Raw genomic sequence first — 22,622 nt, 5'->3', positions numbered from 1 at the left:
AGGGCGGCACGCTGCCTGGGTCGTTGTGCGGGGCGGCGGCGGCGGCGGCTCAGAGCGGCGCGTTGCGTTTGCACGGGGCGGGGGGGGGGCGGCCAAGGCTCTGGCTTTAAGGTTTCAGGATCACCCCAGAAACCCTTCCCCGGGGCTTGGCGGGGAGGGAAGCCAGGGGTGTGATGTGGCGCTTGCAGAATGCCCGAGAGCGCTGCCTGCAATCGGGCTCATCTGACACCGCTTAAAGTTTTCAGCCCCCCAATACTGACGAGAACGGAAGCGCCTTGATCAGAATCGGGGTGGTGGGGCGGGGGGGGGTGCAGCATGGCTGCACGGTTTCCTTCCACAATACCGTGTAGATCTCCTGCCGGTATGGATTGAAACCACCAGAAGCTCCAGTTCAATTATATAAATCAATTTCGAAACTGCATTTGGTTTATCTGATGTTCAGCTGTCGAAAAAATATTGAGAAGACTAATTGCATGCCTTTGATGTTTCCCAGGAACCACCAAAACCGGGGAAAAGTGGGAAAAGTTCAAAAGAAGGACAAGACACGGTAGACACAGAGGTAACTCTCTTCAGAGATTCTTTTTTTTCCCCCATGAACAGTTTCTAATACAGAGAATAAGGGGGTGGAAAAGCCCTAAGTGATAAACTCTGGGTCTTCCGAAATATTTTCCTCTGTGAGACTTTGAGGTCTTACCATTTGGAGTTTTTCAGGTATTTCTTTTTTTCTGCTTTGGAAAATATCAATGATGTTATGAATGGTATGCTGACCTGAGGAACAGTTTTGTGTGTGTGTGTGTGTGTGTGTGTGTGTGTGTGTGTCAGTCTTGTTTTTTGTGTGTGTGTGTGGCAGTCTTGTTTTTTGTTTGTGTGTGTGTGTGTGTTTGCCCATCCTGGGGCTTGAACTCAGGGACTGGACACTGTCCCTGGGCTTCTTTTGCTCAAGAATAGCACTCTACAACCTGAGCCACAGTGCCACTTCCAGCTCTTTCTGAGCAGTTAAATTGGGTATAAGCAACTCACAGAATTTTCTGCCTGGGCCAGCTTTGAACCACATTCCCCAAATCCTCCCAAGTAGCTAGGCTTACAGGCCTGAGCTGCCAGCATCTGCTTCGAAGCTGGTATTTTTAAGTTTATTCCACCTCCTTGCCCCTACCAAGTGCTCCCTTGCACACAGTCATACAGGGGCTCTGGCTGGACTTCGGTTCCTTCTAGCTTCCTTCTTGTGCCAGCTACCAGGTGGCTTTTTCAGTGGCTCCTTCCTTATCACCCTGCTTTCTTTGGTGCTGTCTCCGCAGCTGGTGTTCTGAACAAGCTTTTTTTTTCTCTTGATGTCTAGTTCTTTTCAACTCAATAGTGCTGGTATTTTTGATACCTAGTTTGGGTATTTTTTTTGTGTAGTCTTCTACTTTCTCCACTCGCCTCCTTCTCACCTTTCCCCTCACCTCCCTGCAATTGGCAAATTGTGACTTTTCCTTCTTCCTGGCTTTGGGCTTATTTAAGGAACAGCTGGAATGCTCTGTGTAGTTTTGTCTACCTGGTGGAATCTTTGTTCCTTGACACAGTTGTAGGTTGGGAGTGTTTGCAGAATCACCACATTGGCCTTTTCTTCCTGTGACTAATCGGGGAACTGTAGCTACTGAGGCCAAGGGTCCAAGTCTCTGTGAGCTCAGAAGCTGCTGACAAGGGCCTCCTTCAGTCCGGGCTCCAGAACTGATCACTGAGGTCTTATCACACATTGTGTGACTCTCAGACTCCTTCCTGTACATCGTATTAGAAGAGTTGAACTCTGCCTGAGAAACACAGTTAACTGGTAATGAGCTGCAGTAGACTTTGATTAGCCCCAGGTTATCTTTCCTTGTCCTTGGTGTATTCTAAGCCTCTCTCCTTTACAGCAAGTAGCTTATTCCAACAAATCTATTGCCCTATCTAGAGCAAAAAGCAGAAATCTAAAAGGTTCTTTAAATATGCTTAGTTAGAATTATTTGCACCTGTCTTTCTCTGCTCTTGCTCTTTCTTTATAGCAGGTAATCCACTTTTACTGTGGCTCATGTGCGTTTCACTTGCTTACTTCCTGGGTCATTCTTCTGACAATTTAGATGAGAAGTAGTTACCTTTGCAGGGGTATACGCTCTCTTTTAGGGTTGTTGCTCTGTCATTAAAACTGCTAAGACTTCCTACTGTCCTTAAACTTTTCTTGCTAACACGCCTATATCTACTTACTGCTACGTCTACCAAGGGATATAAATGTATATGCGTCATCTGCTTCTATTTTAGAGGAAAGAACCTGGCCATAAGGATAAATAATGTTAAGTTTGAACCTGAAAAGTCCATCAGTAATTCAAAAATTCCCAAATCAGTGCTGTGTGGAAATGTGTTTGTAAGGTGGCTTGGATTCTTGGACTGTCTATTGAGTTAGGATCTTGAGCATGGCCTGTAGTGTCTGAGTGTGATGCCCCACTTGTCTTTTTGTATTTTTTCTAGTGCTACTGTCTTAAGAGCTGGAACCACAAGGCTTGAAATTTCCACTGCAAAACACAGATGTTGAGCACCTCATTACCTCTCATAAGGACCCCAGAGGCAACATGGCATTTTAAGCATGACACTTGGCAGGTCACTGTGTAAACTGTTGTTTAGGAATACAGATTGAGTCACATGAGTTCATCTGAACTCTGAGTTGACCCTTACTCCGTTGTTTTCTTCCCTCAGCTTTCAGCTCTCTTCCTCTCTTCTAGTTCCGCCCACTTACCAAGCATGATTGACTCACACAGGTGAATTAAACCATTCTTGCACACATTTTTTCTTCTCCTGTCTCTCAGTGTTACTCTGAACTAGAATACCTTAACCTGAGGGATTTAAATAGGTTTAATATTCCCATGTTGCTTTGGAACATGTCACCTTTGGAATATGTCACCTTCACAAGTAATTTTGTTCATGTTCCCCATGAACATGTCTGTGAGCATGGAGTTACCACACACTCCCTTCACAGCCTGTAGTGGGTGGAGGACGGGTGCCTGCTCCAGGCTTGAGAAGTAATCCCGGCAGAGGAATCATTCAGGATCCTGGCATGAGGTTGCCATAACACATTACTTCAATTGTGTGAAAGGTCCTTATAGAGGAAACGCTGGCTAGCTGTCTTCTAGCCTTACAGAAGACAAGGCAGCAAGTGGTCTGCATGGAAGATCACATTTTTTGGCTACAACAAGGGAATATTTGACAGCCTGGACCTTTTTTCCCTAAGGAAGATAAAGTCATGGAGCAAAAGGTACACCAGCAAAGTGGAAAGATTTTCATTCACCTGAGGAATTACAAAATTGAAACGCCGCTTCCTGCGTGTCATAAATTATGAGTCATATACTTGTGTGACTCTATTTCCTCATCTCTAAAATAAGTTGGTGAGTTTAAGATTTTTCCATTTTTATTTATGTGGAACAGATAAGGCTTTATTCTGATAAGAAATTTACCCCAAAAGCTATATGGCAGGACATATCTCAGAATAACAAAATACTGTTAAAGGCCATCACTATTGTAGCCAACTTGTACCTTATCCTAAAAAGGCCTACTTCTTCAATGACACACTTACACATTTTTTTCTTTCTTTTATTTTTCTCCTCTCCCAAATAGAATTTTAAAATTTGACTTGTTGCTTATCCACATGTGTCCTGGAAATGGAAGTTTCTGTCCAGTTCTCACTGCTGGTTTTGCAGCACATATTTAAGGAATAAGAACATAGCTGGACTAATAGGCCACTTGATAATGGAAAATGTGGAGATTGGCAAGGAACTATATTCTTGTGCAGCTCTTCTCAGTAGCATTCAAGTCTGGGGGAGCATGACTAGGCACATTTTATGAATATTTAAAATCTTAATAAATTCCTCAAATCCTAAAGTTCATTTTGCAAGATCAGACTGCAGGATGGTGTTGCTGTATTGTTTTGTTTTGTCTTTTGAATTTGTGTACTGTGTCCAAAGTTATGCTTTAAATAATTGTTAATGCATTTGTGAAGTGATTTGTTTTCAGCACATTAAAGGTGATTTGAGTATTGTTCTCTGCTTATGTATTTTGCGTGTCCGGCTCTGCTTAGTTTGGTTTCGAAGCCTTTACAGCAACTCTTATATAACATCTATTGCTGAAAAGAAAGCTGAACAGCCTTCCCTTGGACCTGGTATCTTATCGCGACACTGTCTACCTCTAGGAATAACATCCTTACAGATAGTCCCTTTGCAGTTCCATTGCCACCACCCCCATGGTGTTCTGGAGCAGAGAAACAAAGACCTGCCTAAGGTCATATTGCACTGGGTGGTGGAATAATTTTCTATAAGTTAAAACAAATGTTTTATTAATCTGATAGCACATCTTTATATTAACATAAATTTTTTAAAAGAAGATCTTCTCAAAGATTTTTTTTTTTTACTTTCTGTTCATATGCTGGCAGGAGTTTTCTCCTGAGTTAGTTGAAAGAGGACAGTGGGAAGTGTTCAAGGAGAACTGGGTGGTGGCATGGCCGCCGCAGGGGGACATCTGGCCCCTGCTTCCCTGGCAAGACTATAGCCTCCATCTGTATGCTCATCTCTGAGCACTTGTCTTCTGTTTGGACCTCCTGTACCTTGTTTTCTTCCATTCTCTCCCAGCTTTTTTCCATACAACCCTCAAGGAAACGCCAGTAAATCCAAATCAAAGAAGAGGTATTTGGGAAATACTACAGATAAAAGGCTCTGGAAGATATGTGGCAGTATAATCAAATACTGTTCAAGGGCATTGGAATTCATATGTAATTGTTACATAGGAAATGCCATTCCTTGCTTTGAATTTCTTGTCTTGGATGGCTCTTCCCAGGCTCCTTCCCCTAACCATCCTTGCTCAGATGCTGGAGAAAGGTGGCCAGGCTGCAAGGAACCAGCCACTGCGAGCCTGCACCAGCTGCTCTCAAGACCTCAAAGAAGCAGTTGGTTCTTCCTTAAACTGCCACCCTCCTCTAACGCACCCTCCTGTCCAATTGTAAGCGTCATAGATGGACCTTCAGGAGACCCCCTTGTGATCTCCCACCCCTGGACATGGGGGCCCAATTCTTCACTGGAAGGCTATCCTGGGTCTTGTGCTTTGTAGGAGGTTCACCAGCATCCTTGGACTTACCACTGAAGGCCATTAGCAACCAGAGTGCATCCAGCATTGCTAAATGTTGTCTGAAGGACATACACACCTTGCTAAGCTTCTCCACAGAGCACATGTTTACTTACAGAGCAACATATAACTCACCCTGCCGCAGTTGCCTGCAAAACTGCAGTGCTCAGATGAAGGGGGTTTTTCCTGTTCACTCACCGAAGTTAGAACCCCAAAGGGAAGCTATATCTACCAACTGAATTTATCCAAGTTGAACCTGATCACCAGAAAGAGCAGCATTGCTTTATGTTCATACAAATCTCTTCAACTGTCTACCTCTGTATTCAGTCCATTCTGATATCATGTGTAGTCTGTGAATAACTCCACATCACGATTCTACAAAGGCCACATCATGTCTTCCTGTTAGGAAAGCAGCTTTGACTTCTTGCACTCCTGAAAGCAAATGAGGGACCCCCTGTGGTCCCAAGAACATACCTAAAGACCACTGTTTTAGAACACTTCTGACTAACCTCTGACTAAATGCTTCATCTTTTTAGCTCCAACTCAAGTTCATCTATTTTTAAATTTAAGGGAACCTGTTTTCACCATCTGGACCATATTTTTTCGACTTTCTAAACTTGTTAGTAATTATTTGCTGTACCAATTATTTTCATTCATATTGTTTCAACTTGCCACCCTCACTAGATGTAGCCTTATAGGATATAATTTAACATGATTCTGTTTGATTAGTGGATTTCAAAAGTGATAAGGGAAAAGTTTGAAAACAATATGCTTTTTGTTTTAAGATTATCTCTTATTTTAAAGACTTTTTTTTTTTTTTGCAGTCCTGGGGCTTGAACTCTGGGCACTGTCCTTAGCTCTTCAGCTCAAGGCGAGCACTCTCCCACTTCTGGCTTTCTGGTGGTTTATTGGAGCCAAGAATCTCACAGACTTTCCTGCCCTTCTTGGCTTTGAACCATGAGCCTCAGATCTCAGCCACCTGAGTAGCTAGGATTACAGGCGTGAGCCACCATCTCCCAGATGATTTAAAGACATTTTATGCAGAGTTTTTATTCAATATTTATGTTAACTAAATGGCATACTAAGATAGGAGATTAAGGTACTCAGGACTCTCCTGTCTGCTTTTTTGTGTTGTTGCTGTGGTGGTGGTGGTGTGTGTGTGTGTGTGTGTGTTCATTTGTTTGTTTTGCTGCCATTAGGGCTTGAACTCAAAACCTCTCTCTTGCTTGGCTTGCTTGGGCAGCTGGCACTCTACCCCTTAAGCCTGGTTTTCTGCTGGTTAGAGGGAGATAGTCTCACAGAATTTTCTACCAGGCTGGCTTCAAACCACTGTCCTCCAGATGTCAACCTCTTGAGTAGCTAAGGTTACATTAGTGAACCACAAGCCCATGACTGAGTTTGGGTTATTGAGACAGGGTCTCCTTATGTAGCTAAGGCTGGACTTGAACTTGATTATGTCGGCTAGGCTAACCTTGAACTCAAGATTCTTTGGCTTCAGTCTCATGAGTGCTAGGATCAAAAGCCTACACCACCACACCTAACACCAGGACTTTTTTTTAAAGATGTTGTGAAAGTTTTAAGAAATAGAGTATTCTTAGTTTGCTTCAACATACATAGAAAAAAGAGTAGTCTCAAGATTTTGCTAAAACATCTCTATCACACCTAGTGCTCAACCACCTGAATTCCAATTCTGTAGAAGTCTCAACATATTATTTTCATTTCCACTCAAATATGTTTTCTATATGCCTCCAGTTCTTTTGCTTTCATTATTTTTCAGAGGGAGCCTTGAAGCATGTGCTTGGGATCAGCCTCAGACTTTAATCTTCCTATCTCACCTTCTGAGTAGCTAAGGCTACAAACATACAGCACCACTCACAGCCTAGGATTTCATAGTTTAAATTTATTTAGGGAATCAAGTGTAGTGACATACCTCTATAATCCCAGCACTAAGGAGACTGAGACAGGAGAACTGCAGGTTCCAGGTCAGCCTGTGCTACATAGCAAGTTTCAGACCAGTTGAGAATCAGAGGAACATCCTGCCAAATAAATAAATATTTGGAGAATGCTTTCCAGTAGAATATACTTTGAATGTGTTTTGTAAAATAGAGTTTGTCATGAGCACATCAAATCTCATGCAAACATTTTGTCCTATTGACTGGGGAGAATCAAAACAATGAATAACATGGTCCTAACCATTTGTGCTGTATGACACCTGTTGCCTCTGGACAGTCAAGTATTTGAGTAACCTGGACCCCATTCAGTCAGACCTCGTCTCTGCTGAATGGAGGGGACAAGATGGAGCCCATCTCAGGGAAAGCCAATTGGAGCTTGGAGTTAGAACATCAGGTACTGGAAAGCACGTAAACAGGCACAGGCTTACCACTAAGTGGTCAAGTTCCAGGAGGCACATTAGGCAAGTAGATAAAGCATTCCTTTTCTAAAAAGAGTTCATCAGATGAGTGACAGGAAATGATCTAACTTGGTCTGGGAGGTGTCAAAACTCCAAGTTCCTGTAGGCTGAGCATAGACCTGCATCCTGCCACACAGTAGTGAAGTTTTCCCCCTGCCTTTATGGTATAACTAGGTAGTCTACCTGCCTTCCAACATTACTAGAGCAATCCTCTAGAAGATTGCAATTAGGACTTTACATAATGCATGAGAGCCTGTCAGAGGCCGGGTATACATCGTGCGCAGTCATCTTGTGTTTTCTTATCAGTGAGTTGTATTAAGCAGTGACTTCCCTGTTCCCTGCTTCTTGGGCAGGTTTAAGACAGCTGCCACAGTGAGGTGCTGCTTTTCAATACTGTGCTGCAGTCTTCATGTCTCCACCTGGGGGAGTCAGAGAACAAGCCTAGACCCTAAATTCCAGGGGAAAAACAAAGGTTTGAGGACATATTGGATTTTCTTTCATCATGCCTATGACCAACTGCTGATTTTTCTCAGTAATAGTATCAAAAGACTGGGAACTCTTGAAGTGTTAGAATTGCCCTGGATGTATGCTAGCCAGTTGCCATATCAAGTAATTTAAATTTGAATTAATGAAACTAAAAATTAAAATCTAGTAGCTTGTGGCTACTTGATGGCTATCAGATGGGTAAGTGTCTAGCTCCCCAGAGCCTCTGGAGCTTAGAGCTGTTGCCCAAAGCCAATCCTAACATGAGTGAATTTAACTTAGCTTTGCTAGCTGTCACTCTTTATAATATGACATGTCAAATTTTAAGGTAAATTTAAAGGTAAAGAAGATAATTGGCCAGAGAGAAGGAAGTAGGTAAAATTTGGGAACAAGAAAATCAAAAGGAATGGATCAAGAAAATGTGGTATATATACACAGTGGAATTCTATGCCTTCATCAGAAAGAATGACATTGCCCCATTTGTTAGGAAATGGAAAGACTTGGAAAAAATTATATTCAGTGAAGCAAGCCAGGTCCAAAGAAACTTAGGTCCCATGGTTTCCCTTATTTGCAATAACTAGTATATGTCTGAGTCAAGCAGAAAAGGTCAGATAAGTTGATGTTAGGGAAATGAACCCTAAGGTATGTATTCAAATGTTTTTTTTTCTTTCAGGTGATTGTTTCTAACACATTTATAAGATTATTTCTTTGTTGCCTTGTATGTCCCTCCCCCATGGTTTACCCCTTGTTTTCCTGTATTTGAGGTTGGTATAATTTGTGGAGGGGAAGGGAAAAAACAAATTGTTTAAATAGGGATACAGGTGGATCCATTGCAACAATGAGATGTACAAGTCGTTATGTGGAAAAACGACCTTTATAACTTTGGTGGGGGGGAGGAATGGGGGGGCGGGAGAGGATGGGAAAGATGGGAAGGGGAAACAAAGGAGGAGGCTACAATGCTTGATAAGAAATGTACTCATTACCTTGCCCATGTAATTGTAACCCCTCTGTACAGTATTTTCACAATAAAAAAAAAAAGAAAAAAAATCAAGAGGAGGGAGTATGCTGGGGAGATGGGGAGGAGGCCACCTTTGCCTCTAGGTTCATGTTGGGCCTGCCTAGGAGGCCTACACAAAGACATCATTTGTCATAGGAGGGGAGAAGTTACACATCCTTCCAGATGGCTTGTTAGACATTTAGTTTCTCTTACACATTTAGTTTTAGATCAAAACACCTATGGCTAAAAAGTAGAATAGTACAGGCCCTGGAGAGTTAGCTCAGTGGGAAAGGGCAAACTTAGCATGAGTGAGGGCCTGTGTTCAATCCTTAGCACCACCCTAAAAGAAAAAATAATAGAGACACATGACACTTCTCTCTTCCAGCACAGCAGAGTAGAACAGGTAGAGCACCCAGAGGCATGTCTCCATGTTCACACACAGGGCGGAGAGCTGGGGCTCCAGGCTTGGGGAACAAAGGCTGCCTTCATTTTTAGAGGATTTTAAGGGCACTCATAGCAGCCTTAAATTTCCTAGACAGTCTAGTGTCTATGGAGTATATATGCTTCCCTTGATAGACACCCAGTTCAGCAGTGTTCTGCAGAAATGGTAAGGGCAAGAAAGTGGCTGTGAACAGATGAGTATCAGCTGAATAATTCCTGATTTTGCTCCTACTGTCCACTACAGCTGAGTTTCCAGGTCCAGACCTCTAGGGGGCCTTGAGCTCTCAACTTTTCCCTTGCCAAGCTACACTGTCCAGTACTGTTGTCATGGGTGCACCTGTGCTTCATCCTCAGTCTTGTTACTGCGGGAGGTCACAGCTCTCTTATTCCTTCATTATTCATGTGGACTGGGGTGCACAGTCAACCTTCACCCTCCCTCCTGCATCCCCCCTACCTCTCACCAGTAAATGCTGGCCTAGAAAAACACTTGCTGTGCAGGGCCAGGTAGGAAATATTCTAGGTGCAGGTCTTGTTCTCTGACACAACAACTTAGCTCTGTTGTAGCAAGAGATCAGCCTTAGATGGTGATAAACAGATGAATGCTACTCTGGTAAACAAAACTTCATTTACAAAGTAGGGCCAGAAGTGGCCCGGGAGCGGTAGAGTCCAGGGGGACCCAAATGAGGTTCAGCACTTAGAGTAAGAGGCAGTCATGTCGCTGCCCTCAAGCTCTACCCTTGAACTCCTACCTGAAACCAACCTTGCTTATTTCCATCGCCTCTGAAGCTGCTCCAAGACCTAAAGTTTGGCTCTACCCAATGGCATTTTAAATCTTCAGAATTAACAGTATTTGAATGAAGGAAACAAGCTGCTTATATTAGAGTAGTAATCTCTTATAAGGCTTCTCAGAGTAAGGATTTGTCACAAAACTACTTGCCTGTTTTGCTGTTCGAATGAATAATTTTGAAGGTCAGAGGCTAATAAGCACCCATATATCTCCTGACCAGATTTGGGGTGTGGGTAGGGAGAAGGGGCAGGGAAAAAAGGGTGTACTGGGGCTTGAACCCAAAGCCTTGGTGCTGTCCCCAAGCTGCTTTTGCTAGTGCTCTACCACTTAAGCCACAGCTCCACTTCCCATTTTTTGGTAGTTTGTTGGAGTCTCCCGCACTTTCCTGCCCCAGCTGGTTTCATATCCCCATCCTCAGATCTTAGCCTCCTGAGTTACTAGGATTACAGGTATGAACCACCAGTGCCCTGCTTGCTCTGTCCAGATTTTTTTGCTCCACATTTTGGAGGGTTCTGCTATGGGAGACTGCACACCTTTTCCTGAGGGTGAAGGATATCTCTGGCATCTTGTTTCTCTGTCTTAGGAAGTGTCCACATACTTGGTGACTTCTAGGAAGACTTGAGGAGTGGGCCCTGTATTCCCAAGGCAAGCAATGCCATTTCCCCCGATACTTTTCTTGTGAGCCTAGCAAGGTATGGGGGGGCCAGACCCAGGAGCAGTGATCCAACTACCAGCTTGAGCACCAGAGCTTCTACATGGGATCAGGGTCAAGGGCCTACTTGGGCCTTGCTTAACTTGCCCCATGTGACCTAGCTGCCCCTCCCACATGGTTCCTGGAGTTTCCCCAGTCAGGTAGCCCTGAGCAGACACCTTCCACTTTATGATGTATCTTCCCTTTGGCCTCTAAGCTCCTCACGCACAGCTTGGGGGTCCCCAGAAACACAGGTACTTTGTAGATAGGTGGGAGCCTTAGTGCTCACACAGAACTCTGCAGGCTACTGACCTTCAGTGGCTTATAAGTGAAGGGAGATCAGCTATTTTGGTTTGGGTTTAGTAAATACTGTTTTTGAGAAGCCATTTTCTACCATTGAGCCAGACACAAGAAGGCTCAAGTCATTCCAGGGGCATGACTTGCCTCACTGAATGAATAGATAAAAGCAAAACTACCCTTGCCCTCCAGTCTAGCAGAGTGGAAAGAAAGAAAGAATCAAGTCTTTGGTAGAGGTTCCCGAGTCATGCCGCTGAACAATAGTGTCATACTTCTTGACAAAAGTTAAAAGATCAATATCCTGTTTTTATTGAATGTGTAAACTCCTAAGGTACAAAAGTATACCTGCCATTTCTCACTGTCCAGATGACATTAATGCTTCCTATGCACCCCGCTGCTGCCCATGGCACCCTCACTGTTTGTGACAGCAAGCCCTAAAGGATGTTTCCGATGAGAGGGTACTGCAGCTCACCACTACCTCATTCTTGTTCCAGAACTTTTCCAGTCACTCCCCATGTGTACCCTGCCCCAACAGCTGATGTGCTCTCAGTAGATTCGCCTCCCCTCTATATTCCTGTATGTGGAAATATGTAATGCAGGGCCTTTTGTGTCTGGCTTCTTCTACCTGGCATCATGTTTCAAGGCCCATGTATGTTGTCATCTGTCAATACACCATTCCTCTTTGTGGCTGAATTATATTCCATTCTATGGACATTCTATGGGCATCCTGATGGAATTTGGCTATGTGAATAGTGCTCCTGTGAGCATTTTACAATGTGCCTTAGTTTAACTTTGTTTACAGTTCTTGTTGATGTACACCTGGGCACATGTGTAACTGCTGGGTCATTCAGTAATTTTGCTTACTGAGGACCCAGACATCCTCCACAGCTGCTGCTGTTTACATTCCCACTAGCAATGCACAGGCCTCCAATTTCCCATGTCTTTACTAACAGCCATTATTTTCCATTTGTAATACAATGTACCACTTAGACATACTGACAGGTACTTGTAATCCCAGAACACAGGAGGCTGATCACAAATTCAAGGATAGTCTGTGCTATGTAGAAAGATACTTGCCTCGGGCTGGGAAGGTGGCTCAGTGGTAGAGCGCATGCCTTGCATGCATGAGGTCCTGGGTTCGATTCCTCAGCACCACATAAAAAAAAAGAAAAAAGCTGGAAGTAGTACTGTGGCTCAAGTGGTAGAGCGCTAGCCTTGAGCTGAAGAGCTGAGGGACAGCGCCCAGGCCCAGAGTTCAGGCCCTGTGACTGGACCCAAAAAAAGAGAGAAAGAGAGAGAGAAAGAAAGAAAATTGCCTCAAAAAAAAAAAAAAAGCCAGGCGCCCGTGGCTCACACCTATAATCCTAGCTATTCAAGAGGCTGAGATCTAAGGATCGCAGTTCAAAGCCAGCCCGGGAAGGAAAGTCCGTGAGACTCTTATCTCCAGTTAACCACCAGAAAACTGGAAGTAGAAGTGGAGCTGTGGCTTAAAGTGGTAGAGCTCTTGCCCTGAGTAAAATGGGCTTGGGGACAGTGCCCAGGGGTTGAGTTTAAGCCCCATGACCAACCCCCCTCAAAAACAAAACAAAACAAACAAAAAATACAACAAAGCATGAAGCCCAGGCTGGTGGTATGAAATGGTGCATCACTGTGGTTTCCACTCGCAGTTCCCTGGTGGTGTCTTTTCACGTGCTTGTTGCCCACTTGTTTGTCTTCTCTGGAGAAATGTCCATTTAAGTCCTTTGCCCCCCTTCTTTACTACGCTCTTTTTTTTCTGTTACTGGGTTGCTGGAGTTCTTTTTGTATACTGGATACTAGACCCTTATCAGAAATATAATTTTCAAATACGTTGTCATATTTTGTTAAATTATCTTTGCCTTTGTTGGTCATGGGGCTCGAACTCATGACCTGGGCACTGTCCCTGAGCTTTTTTGCTCAAAACTAGTGAAGCCCACAGCTCTACTTCTGGTTTTCTGGTGACTAAGAGTCTTGTCCTGTTTGGGATGGCTTCCAATTATTATCCTCAGATTTCAGCCTCCTGAGTACATATTATTATAGGCATGAGCCACTGGTTGCCTGACTTACCTCTGCCTTTTTTGATAATATCTTTTGTTACACAAAGTTTCCAATATTTGTGAAGTCCAACCTACCTGTTTTTTCTTTAGTTCTTTGTGGTTTTTTTGTGTCATAGTTAAGAAACTATTGCTAAATTCACTTGCATTAAGTTTTACTTCTGTGTACTTATAAGAATTTTATGACAGCTTTTTATTTTGGTTTGGTTTGGGGTTTGTTTGGGGGAGGATGATGGATTTTGTGCTTGCTAGGCAGGGTCTCTGCTCTTTGAGCCATTCCCCCAGCCCTCTGTTGCTCTGTTTTTCAGAGAAGTCTCACAGTTTTGTCCTGGGACTTGAACAATGATCGTTCTATTTATGCCTCCCATATAACTGGGGTGCTAGGCACCAACTACTACATTTAGCTTGTTGGCTGAGATTAAGTTTAACCAACTTTTCTGCCAGGCTGACCTTGAAATGTGATCCTAAATAGCTGGAATTACAGGTGCTGACTATCATAACCAGAGGATTATGTGGTTTTAACTCATATTTAGGCCTTAGATCTATTTTGAGTTGTTTACCTATGGTATGAGATAGAGGTCTAGCTTCATTCTTTTCCATGTGACTGTCCCATTGTCACGACAGTCTACTAACAAGGGTGCCGGTATTCTTTTTATCATGTAGTGGTCTTGGTTCTTAGTTCCATCTCACTGACCTGTATGTTAGGTCACGCCTACTTGATCACAATTCTCCTTGAAAGGATACTAATAGACATTCAAAAAAAGTTTTTGTCTAGGAATACAAGTCATTTGGCATTGCCAAAACATAAAGTATATGTTCATGTACAGAACAGTTATGTAAGGGAGAATCAGAAGTTGTGTCAGTGATGTGGAGAAGAGTTAAGAAGCTCTGGGGCATCTTGAGCGCTTTGGAAGGTAAAAGGGTGCTGAGACATAGTCCAGATCTCAAAAAGTGTACCATTTTTGTAGAGGCCGACACGATCAAGACATGATGTAAGACTAAGGGAAATACCTTAAGAATATCAAGGCTGTGGTTGAGCCGGCTGTAAGAGTGTGGAAGTGGGAAAACTTTATAAACTATTGACATTTGAGCCACGATGGAAGGTTGAGTATTTGAAAACCTTTAAGCATGGAGAAGTGGGGTTAGTGGGAAATGTAGAAGGCACCTCATGTAAAAGGAACAGGCCTTGCCACAGGACATGTCCAGGAGACATTTGAGAATCTGGCAGTAGGGTGGAAGGCCTTGAAATAAAGGGCCCGTGTCTGGAGTTTTTAAAAAGGGAAGTCTGGCAGCAGAATAAAATAGGGAAAGGCTCTAGTTGTTACACCCTAGTCTAGAGGTGATAGGATTAAATTAAACTAGAGGTCCCATCATCCAGCTTTGCATCATGAGAACTCTGCCAGACTTACCTAGCCTCCCCCACTTCCCTCTCCTCACATTGGTTTGAAGGAAATCTGAGCCTGTGTTTATAGGACTCTTTAATGTGTGTTCAATAAGCATATTAATGAGGCTCAGCTCCATTAGTGATCCTTGAGTGCATACAGACAGCACACATTGACTAGATCTGGCGACCCTTTACTTACCTCAAGTCATCTCTGCTCTGCATCCAGGTCAACTTTATTTATAACCTCCACATATGAGAGAGAGCATGTGGTAGCTGTCTCCGTTTCTGACTTGACTTCACTTAACACAATGTCTTCTAGTGCCTTCCCATGTTGTTGCAAATAATGAGTCTATTCTTATTAAATAGCTGAATAATATTCCATTGTATGTATATACTGTATTTTCTGTACCTGTTTATCTGTTGATAAGCACCTAAGCTGATTCTGTTCTGTAGCTTTTGTGAATAGTACAGCACTGAACCTGAGTGTGTGGGTATCTGTTTGGACCACTGGTTTCATTTCCTTTGGATATATACCCACAGTGGAATAGCTGGATCATATAGTAGATCTGTTTTAGCTTATTAAAGATTCTCATAGTTGTACTAAATAAGAGCCATTCTGAAGGGTGGGATAGTATCTCAGTGTGGTTTTGACTTGCATTTTCTAGTTGACTAATGTTTCTAAGCATTTTTCCTATGTTTATCAGCCATTGTATTCTTTGAAGAGGAATCTTTTAGATAAATGATGATTTTTAAATTATATTTCTTGTTTTAGAGGTGTGTGTGTGTGTGTGTGTGTGTGTGTGTGTGTGTATGTGTGTTCTGGATATTACCTCTCTGTCAAATGAATAGTTGGAAGATATTTTCTCTTACTTTGGAGATTATCTTTTCATTATGTTCCTTCTTTTACTGTGCAGAAGTGGTTTTTTTTAATTTGAAGTATTCCCTTAATCAATTTTTGCTTTTGTTTTCCATGCCTTTGGAATAAAAAAAACCAAAATAGTATTATGACACACACAAAAAACAACATTCAAATCCCCCAAGAACCATATAAGCTATGTAAATTACATTTTTACATTTTGTATGTGCCCTGCATTTATTTATTTATTTGTTTATTTGTTATTTGTTGTGCCAGTCCTGGGGCTTGAACTAGCCTGGGTGCAGTCCCTGAGCCTCTTTGTGCTCAAGGCTAGTGCTCTACCACTTGAGCTGCAATGCCATGTCTGGCTTTCTCTGAGTAGTTTATTGGAGATAAAGAGTAATGGACTTTTCTGCCTGGGCTGGCTTCATACCACAATCCTTAGATCTCAGCCTCCTGAGTTAGCTAGAATTATAGGTGTGCATCACCAGCACCCAGCTCAGGCTGGAGGTGCAGACATTGACATACCACTTCTGAAGTGGCTGCACCTCTCAACTTCACCTTCTTGAGCCAAACACTCTGAACTTGAGCTTCTTGTCTGAAACAAGGATGTGGAAACACTATGGGGTACTTGGAGGGCACCTGACATTCTGGAGCAGCTGCTCCCTAATTGCCTCTAAGTTCTGGACCCCATGGGAACAGAATCACAGCTATGTTACTGCCAGGGTCTGGCACAGATGATAAATTTGCAGAGTAAATAGGAACTGCCAGCAAGGCCAGATTCCAGCCCCAGTACCAGCATGCTCACACACACACACACACTAAAATAATAATAATGATGATAATGATAATAATAGAGACTGCCAGAGGACACATGGGAGGGAAATAGGGTGTCTGGAGAGTTCTTTGTGGCAGCTCTCCTTCTTGGCACTGACCCGTAGCAGGTGTGTTGGCAGCAAGGGAAAAGCATGTGTTCATAGCCACCCCACTTCAACAGGCACCTTGCCTGTGTCCTCTTCCCAGAGACCTCTTCTGCCTTCTCTCATCACTTCCTTTACCTCCTTTTACAGAAACTCCTGACAGATGACCTCATGTTGTACACACACACACACACACACACACACACACACACACACACACACACACACACACACACACACACACACACACACACACACCAGACTTGCTGGCATCAAGGCTTCTGAATATCTTTTCCTCTTCTGTCCTGTTGTCCTGCAGGCACAGCTCCTGCCCAGCTCAGCCAGCCCTGTCCTGCCAGCCTTCCCATACATCCAGCCTTTCTCTCCCCAAACAGCATGGTCTCTCCTCTGCTTCCTCTTCTCTTAACAGAATTTCTCAAGGGCATGGCTGAGCGCAGGTCTTCCTGTTCAGGTGAGCTCTCGTCACTTCTCCCAGCATTGCTCAAGAGCACTGCTTTCACTAGCACCCTCTCCAAGCTGTTGAACTTGGTCACTGTCACACATTTGACAGGGTTAATGCTGTCTTCCAGAAAGTCACTCTCCTTCCTTGTATGAGACCACGCCCTCTGGGGTTCTTCCTGCATGGCTGCCTGTCCTCGGTGCCTCATTCAATCCTCCTCTTGTCTCTACCTGCATTCTCCCTTTGTTTTCCTCTGCCAGGTAGGTATTCATTCCCAAGACTTCAGTAACCATGTAGATGTTAGATGTCCACCCATGGGGATGTGTGCCCGCAAGACTGTCATGAGGTCCAGGACACAGAGGCAGAATGGGAAAGCCAATAACCAAGAAAGCAAGCAGAGAAATAAAAGCCCAGCTGCTAACTTACATCACTCAACAAAGAATCAGTGCTGGAAGTGGGAGAGGCATCCTTGTATACCCCACTCTATGTAAATTGGAATTACTACATTGGGACCTCAGACAAATCAGTCCCCCTTGAATTTACTCCTTTCCCACCTCAATGGCTTGTCCAGCTGTCCACCTGTCTACCTGAGCCAGAAGTGGGGCCTCCTTCCTGGCTCCCTTTTCTCCACTTGTTATCCCACATGCCCTCCTGTCCTTCAGCACCCTTGGCTGAGTCATTTACCACAGCTACCTGGCACTGCCCTGCCCCAAGCCAGCGTCTTCAACTCTCGTCTACTGATAGTTCCCCTCCCACTTCTGTAGTCCACACAAGAGACCAAGTAGAGTGTGTGTGTGTGTGTGTGTGTGTGTGTGTGTGTGTGTGTGTGTTGCATGTGCACCAGTCCTATGGCTTGAATCCAGAGCCTCATACTCTCATCTTGTTCACGTAAGGCTGGAACTCTGCAACTTGCACCCCATACCTCCACTTCCAGCTTGTTGCTAGTTAATTGGAGATAAAAGTCTTTTCTGTTTGTCTGTGTGGGCTGGCTCCAAAGCTCCATCTCTAGGTCTCAGCCTCCTGAGTAGCTTAAGATTATAGCTGTGAGCCACCAGCACTCAGCTCTGAGTAGTCTTCTAAAAAAGAACTGGGTGAGGGTAATGGCTTAAATGGTAGAGTACCTGCCTAGAAAACACAAGGTCTACTCAAACTCCAGTAACCACCAAAATACCTTGAAAAGGAAAAGGAAAAGAAGAGCTGCCCTATCATTTCCCCACATCAGATCTCCTAACTTCTAGTTGCTCTTCAGATGAAGAACAGTTCCTTGCCTAGGCTGGTTGGCTTGCTCATCTGAAAGGCACCTGCACCTTTCCTGTCTTTGCTTTTGGCCTGCAACCATGCCAAGCCTGTGGCAGGAAGCACAGCATCTTTTCTCAGAAAAGTCCTCAGGGGCTCATGATCCCAGTCAGGAAAAAAGATGTCCACCTCATAATTGACAGAAGAGTGTAAAATTACTATGTGCCCACAATGCAGCATGCTGTGTGTAGACACCCAGGTGACATGAGGAGCAAGGAAGGCCACCCTGATCTGAAGACAGCAGAGGGCAGACACCTGGAAGGACTGGAGAAGTCACGGAGCGTTTGAGGCCGTTTTGTGGGTTAGCTAGATCTCCAAATCCCAGTCTTACAAATCTGGTTTCATAAGCTACACAGTTTATTTTCCTGTCGGGGTAGGAAGCATCTGTGGGACTATGTCTACTTATCTCTTTGTAAGTTGTTTGTTCAGGATCATGATATGTGCAGCACTGGATTGGGCATTGTAGGAAATGAAAGGAGATGGAAGTTATATACTGGAACACATGTATACATAATTTTTTGGTGTACTGGGATTTGAACTCAGGGCTTTATATTTGCTAGGCAGTCTATCTGCCACTTAAGTCATGCTCTGAGTTCTTTTTGCTTATTTTTCAAATACCTTCAAATGCCTTCCATTTGTTCGCATTCTGGCCTGGACTATGATCTTCCTTGTTATGCTTCTCATGCAACAGAGATGACGAGGGCATGCTACCACACCCAAATCTTGATTGAGATGGGGTGTCAAGAACTTTTGCTCATGCTGATTCCTCTGCGTCTCCACCTTCCAAGAAGGGGGGATTATAGAAATTCACCACTGTGCCTGGCCAATACAGTATAATGTTTAAAACAGGGACAGCTAGCACTTTTTAAGGCGTACCCCCAAGAAAGCTGAGCAGGTAAGTTCTAGCTGTAAGTAAGTGGGTTATAGATGGGGTTTTTAAGAAAGGAAGTCTCAGGGTTTTGTGACTAGAAAGAATGACAGATATATTAGTCAGCTTTCTGCACTATAACAAAATACCCTGTACAGGTGTCCTGCCTCCTCATGAGGGCACACCCCCAATGGCACAGACTTCCCAGTAGCCCGTAAGGAAACCCACCGCATGGTTCAGGCAGAAGAGTTGATTGGGGGAGAACAAACTGCCAGCCTGCATAAGAGGGAGGCATGCAGAGATGGAGGGAAAGAAAGAGTTGAGGACTCATGTTGAGCCATATTATATAGGGAAAGGCAGGAGACAGGGCCACATTGGATGTGGAAGTGATCTCAGAGCCTGAGGAACCTCTCACTGTCTGAGGGAGGTATGACCAGGGTGGTTCAGGAAATTACCTCAGCAAATGAGGAAGTGACCTCAGAGCCTAGGATCCTTTGCTGATTCCAAGTCAGGTGATTGACAGTCAAGTGATTCCAGGTTTCAGGCTGGTGAAGAGGAAGGGGGGAGGGGCTGGTCTTCCAGGCAGACCTAACATTCCAGGCTTTTGATAGTTATACATGGGCGATGATTTTCTTTGGCTACTGCCTGCTGGCAAGGGGCAATGACATTAGGGGCAGAGTTGTTGTCCGGTCTGGGAGAAGGCAGCAAGCACCAACTGTTTCTTGGTGGTGAACAGATATATGTGTCCTTGGATAAAATCAAAGAAATCTTACAAGGCAGGGGTTGAGCAATAAGAAAAAATATTAGAGGGCACACAAGTGGCAGAAGGAAGGGTTCAGGGCAGAAACTTAAAAATTGGCTGACTTGGCTACTTCCTATCTCTTGCTTTCCGGGTGGTCCTGGAGTTAGTGGGAAATGTCCCTTCCTACTTCTGACATCTGGTGACTAGGTAGGGGAGAGCTGCTAGGCTGGTAAGCATTCAGAAGTTGGGGCTTGATTGGAGTGGTTAAGGTTTCTGACCGGGGGCTTTGATAGATGTCTGGATGGTAGATGTATAGATGGGAGACCTAGGAAGCTGCCAAGGCTAACAGTCCTGACTCTAAGACTCACTATAAATACAAATAACAGGTAGCAAATGCAAGAATGTAAGTTCCTGTCCAGTTGAAGGTAGACTAGTATGAACATTAGATGGGCAAGCTTCTTAACTTATTGACCTCCCGCTCTGGTTAATTTTGAAAGCACAGGCACAAAATGGCTGATATGACATCATCTCCTCTAACTCCTCTCCGTGGTCTCTTGTTGTAGGACTAGCCCCATCCTGGGGGTTTAGGTGCTTGTTGCTGGATAGCTCATCCCAGTTGGCATTCATGGGCTTTGCTCAAGGCTAGCACTCTACCACTTTGAGTCAGTTCCACTTCCAGTATTTGGCTTGTTAATCAGAGATAAGTGTCTCTTGAGCATTGCTTCCAGACTGGCTCTTTGCTGGTTAGTTGGGAGATGAAGTGTCAGAGGGATTTTTCTGCTTTTTTTTTTCTGTCAGTTATGGGCTTGAACTCTGGGCCTGGGGTACTGTCCCTGAGCTTTTCAGCTCAAAACGAGTGCTCTACCACTTGAGGCACAGCGCCACTTCTGGTTTTCTGGTGGATAATTGGAGTTAAGAGTCTCACGGACTTTCCTGCCCCGGATGGCTTTGAATCTCAATCCTCAGGATCTTAGCCTCCTGAGTAGCTAGGATTTCAGGCATGAGTCACTGGCACTGGCATGCTTAGGTTTTTTTAATTGGCCATTTAAGTTTTCTGGAATTCCAGTGGCAATAAACTTTTGCCCATTGCATGATAGAACCATGTGGTCAAGGCTAGAAAAAGCAGATAACACCAAACAAAATACAAGGAAAAGCTAAAAAAATTTGAAAACAAACAGTATGTTTAGCCATCTTTGCTAACAAAGCACAGAGGATGGTTGGTCTCAGTTTCCAGGGCCTGTGAAGAGAGGCAGCAACTTTGTTATTGTTAGCAAAGCACATTAGGGTGCAGGTGTCTCACTCCTGTCATCCTAGCTACTCAGGAGGCTGAGATCTGAGGATTGAGATTCAAAGCCAGCCCAGGCAGGAAAGTCCGTGAGACTCTTATCTCCAATTAACCACCAGAAAACCAGAAGTGGCGTTGTGGCTCAAAGTAGTAGAGCACTAGCCTTGAGCTGAAGGTCTCAGGGACAGCATCTAGGCCCAGAGTTCAAGCCCTATGAACGACAAAAAAAAAAAAAAAAGATAAATGGGTGGAGTAGTAAGCTTGGTGGAAGGGTGAGTGAGCATCAGGCGAGGCCAAGCCTTAACCCACCACATGGCCATGCTGGCAAATCCAAGATGGCAGATTTCTGAACAAGTCAGGATGGTAAGAAAACTTGGCAGAGCTTTATAATTTTTTTTATTTTAATTTTTTTGGTCAGTCATGGGGTCTGAACTCTGGGCCTGGGCGCTGTCCCTCAGCCCTTCAGCTCAAGGCGAGTACTCTACTACTTGAGCCACAGCATCACTTCTGGCTTTTTCTGCTTATGTGATGCTAGGGCCTCATGCATGCAAGGCAAGCCACCTTCCCAGCCCAGTGGAGATTTATTGAGTAAGCAAGCAGACAAACAAGCAGAAAGGAAGGGGCACACTCTTAACAGTGTGTGGGTGTCCTCGAGGAAAGGCAGAGAGTGAGTTTTAAATGATCTCCAGTCTGGAGTTGCAGAGAGAAAGATTGAACTATAAGATAGGGAAGGTTACCATTCTAAAGGAGATGGTTGGGAGGCAGAAGTGGAGGTCAACAGAGGGAGTTTACTTAGAGAGACAGAAGACAGGCAAAGAAAACCTAAACATTTGTCAACTCTGACCACATACCATTGCCATGGAAGAAATTGTCCAAATATGGTGGAGTCAAAAGTACTGTATTTAGGGTCTGGGAAGGTGGCTCAGTGATAGAGTGCTTGCCTTGCATGCACGAGACCCTGGGTTCGATTCCTCAGCACCACATAAGCAGAAAAAGGCAGAAGTAGCGCTGTGGCTCAAGTGGCAGAGTGCTAGCCTTGAACTGAAGAGCTGAGGGACAGCGCCCAGACCCAGTGTTCAAGCCCCACAACCAGACCCCCCCCCAAAAAAAAGTACTGTATTTAGGTCAGTGATTACAATTACCCAGTTGGTACTTAGGCTAAATTTCTTTTTTTTAATAAGTTTTTTATTGTAAAAATACTGTACAGAGGGGAAGGCCAAATTTCTAAGCAGTTTTTTAAACTTGTGATTGTTCAATTGACACTGAGTCCAAATTTCTAAGCAGATACTTTTGTTTTGATTTTAGATCTGGTTTCAAACCCAGAATGTCTAGCTTTTGAGAGAGAACCTAGAGAGGGGATCCCTGGAATCCAGCCTGCGTAGCATTCTTGCGGGCATAAGCCAAAAGGTTGGGCCAGGGGGCTGGGAAGGTGGCTCAGTGGTAGAGCACTTGCCTTGCATGCTCAAGGCCCTGGGTTCGATTCCTCAGCACCACATAAGCAAAAAGAAAAAAGCC

The 22,622-nt window shown here is 44.1% G+C and overlaps 1 protein-coding gene across 6 annotated transcripts in view; it reads left to right on the top strand.

Annotated features, from left to right (window-relative positions):
- The first annotated feature begins 499 nt into the window (after positions 1-499).
- Positions 500-22,622, top strand: part of Ppp2r5c (protein phosphatase 2, regulatory subunit B', gamma) — a 136,224-nt gene continuing 114,101 nt past the window's right edge. For 5 of the 6 annotated variants that reach the window (XM_013015634.1, XM_013015596.1, XM_013015618.1 and 2 more), the window contains exon 1: positions 500-559. The gene's annotated coding sequence lies outside the window, so the exon portion shown is untranslated. The remainder of the gene's footprint in view (positions 560-22,622) is intronic. The other variant, XM_013015603.1, reaches the window with a different exon arrangement.

Source organism: Dipodomys ordii, unplaced genomic scaffold, assembly GCF_000151885.1.
Source record: "Dipodomys ordii isolate 6190 unplaced genomic scaffold, Dord_2.0 Scaffold2, whole genome shotgun sequence".
Taxonomy (NCBI): domain Eukaryota; kingdom Metazoa; phylum Chordata; class Mammalia; order Rodentia; family Heteromyidae; genus Dipodomys; species Dipodomys ordii.
This window is presented reverse-complemented; position numbering and strand designations above follow the sequence as displayed.